This window comes from Triticum urartu, chromosome 1A, assembly GCF_056163025.1.
Source record: "Triticum urartu cultivar PI428250 chromosome 1A, HENAU_Tu73, whole genome shotgun sequence".
Classification (NCBI taxonomy): Eukaryota; Viridiplantae; Streptophyta; class Magnoliopsida; order Poales; family Poaceae; genus Triticum; species Triticum urartu.
Genome location: NC_141873.1, coordinates 352,568,486 through 352,571,640, shown reverse-complemented (window position 1 = coordinate 352,571,640; position 3,155 = coordinate 352,568,486).

Here is a 3,155-nt window from a genome sequence, read left to right as displayed (position 1 = left end):
ATTATGATGATGCATTACCGAGTGGGCCCAGAGATACCTCTCCATCATATGGAGTGACAAATCCCAGTCTCGATTCGTGCCAACCCAACAGACACTTTCGGAGATACCCATAGTGCACCTTTATAGCCACCCAGTTGCATTGTGACGTTTGGCACACCCAAAGCATTCCTACAGTATTCGAGAGTTGCACAGTCTCATGGTCTAAGGAAAAGATACTTGACATTAGAAAAGCTTTAGGAGATGAACTACACGATCTTGTGCTTTGCTTAGGATTGGGTCTTGTCCATCACATCATTCTCCTAATGATGTGATCCCGTTATCAACGACATCCAATGTCCATGGTCAGGAAACCGTAACCATCTATTGATCAATGAGCTAGTCAACTATAAGCTCACTAGGGACATGTTGTGGTCTATGTATTCACACATGTATTACGATTTCCGGATAACACAATTATAGCATGAACAATAGACAATTATCATGAACAAGGAAATATAATAATAACTATTTTATTATTGCCTCTAGGGCATATTTCCAACAACGGCAACAATTTAATATACTAGGTACAAACTGTGCCACTGTCTTAGGATGCGTTTGGGTGAAGGTGTGGTATGAATGGGTTGGGACCGTGACGGTGTCTGAATCACATCTAACAAATGATTTGTAACAACGGAAGAGGGTCTAACCTTCTCTGCACATGCTAGAAACTTCCTCCCATTGTCCACAGATTCAAATGCAACTAGCTTCATGCATGGAGATTGATGGTGACAATGAGCAGATAGATCTTCAGCCACCCCGCTCCATTCGTTGCCACTGATGGTCCTAGGGAGCTACAAGAGGAAGAAATTACTCAAATCGACCGCCGGGTAAAAATCATTCATTCCAAGTCATACCCTGAGAGAGAGAAGAGAGTCATACCCAAGTGGTGAAGGAGTCATCGCCGGAGGAGGAACCGCTGGAGAGGTCTTTGAAAAAGACCATGGTGACCCCAGCGGTAGGATGCGAGACGGCGAGAGCGAGGAAGCGGCTATAGATTAGGAAGGAATGAGGAAACATGGGAAATGTGACTTGTGGTCAGGGAGAAAAGGGGGTGGGGAAGGGGGGACATGGGCGGGGGTAGATATTTTGGCGGTAGGCCAAAATTTTCAAAATGTGGAGGGGAACTTTGCACGCAGTGCCGCCGGACCATTCACTTTGAATGATTGTGTGCATAGAAAATGATTCTTCTGCTTTACGCGCATGGGATGAGTTTGATAATTCAAATTTTGGTGGAAATTTCCCCAGATACGTCATTGCATAATTTAACATCGCTTGCTAATTTGGGCACATAAAAGAGCGTACAGCAGACATACCACACTTACTGAATCGAGCAATTTTAGTAATTAAACAGAGCCAGTTGACCTAAACATTGCTCTAACAAAAGACCAGCATTAAAACAAAGCCTAAGTACGCATGATTTTAACAAATCCGCCGCTGCGCCGGCCTATGCATCGCCGGTGTGAGATGAGACGTTGATGACTTGTCCTGGCGACATGCCGCCGTTGGTGGACTCTGCGTCCCCCTGCTGAAGTCGACCGCATCCTCGTCCTCGGCGCCGCCCTCAAGGTCGCAGTACTCGTAGTAGTGGCTGCGCTAGAGCTCACGTTGGTACTCCACCGCCGATTCCTCGACTGACAGACTCTTCTCTAACTCGACCTCGGCCATGCGCAACTCCTCCCGGCGCTCCTCGATCTCTGCCGCCTCGTACATCTCCAGCTCCCGCTCGATGACCTCATGAGGAAGTAGGTGCTCCATGGCCACCGCTGGTTTTCAGACGTGGGTTGCATGCTCGAGTCCGAGGTGGCCTGGAATATCTTGGCGTGTGCATCCTCGATCTTGTCCTGGATGGCGTCGACCCGGGCCAGGGTGACATCGGCGGCACGGACGGCAGCTCGAGCGCTCTCGGCATTTGCAGCCACCGTCGCAGTAGCAGTTGCAGCCGTCTCGGCTGCTGCAGCTGCCCTATCAGCTGCTGCAGATGCCCTCTTGGTGGATGCGGTCGCGCTCAATGCGGATCCGGCCGCACTCTCGGTGTAGGTGGCCGCGCTCTTGGCGCAGGCGGCGGTGCTCGGGGGGGGGGGGGGATGCGGCCATCGTACAGGCCTTCACGAAGCGTTTCCATGGTGTCATCTTTGCAAGAAGGGGGTGCGGGACTGGGGATCGGGATTCGTGGATTCGGGGGTTGCCGTCACTGGAGCAGACGAGCCGGCGAAGCTTAAGGAGGCAGACTTAAATAGACCCAAATATTTTCATCGCAAACGGTTCCTAGAAAACAACTATGTGTGATGTTGTAGATATTTTTTATTAGTTGTGAAAGACGAATTTGGAGTAAAGTGGCAACGAATGGTGTTTTAAATGAACGAGAAATTTGGTAGTACTAATACAATTGTCATGTCAAATTTTGGAAAAATTCAGGGGTCATTTGACCTTTTAAGACATTTAAGTGATTTTCTTTCCATTTAATGACCGTAATTGAAATTTGAACTACATGTACATGCAACAGCTAACCATAATGGTTTGAAAACTCATATTTTGTGTACTTATGTGCGATTTAATTCCATGTGTAGTAAATTGGAAGGAATTTTCAAACATATTGGTCTAACGGCTATGACACAATTAAGCATGGAGTGACATGGCATTTTAATTCCAAAAAATAAAAAAAAATGAAACCTTGGTTGATGTAATGTCATGCCACCAAGATGATGTGGTATAAAAATTGGCATGTTTGATGAAAGTTTGGACACACACCCCTCACAAACCGGAGCAACTCACTAGAAGGCTCGTGGGAACAATGCATGTTTGATGACGAACGGGAGATAGCTTCCTCTTATGGCCTTCAAATTTTTTCTACGTCTAACATGCACTACTACAACTGTAATGTGATATTTTGGAAAATTCTTGGGGTCATTTGACCTTTTAAAGACATTTAAGTGATTTTCTAGCCATTTAATGACCGTAATTCAAATTTGAACTACATCTACATGCAACGCCTAACCAAAACGGTTTGAAAAATCATATTTGTGTACTTGTGTGCGAGTTAATTCCATGTGCAGTAAATTAGAAGGAATTTTCAAACATATTTCTCTCACGACATGGACACATGCATACGTATGCAT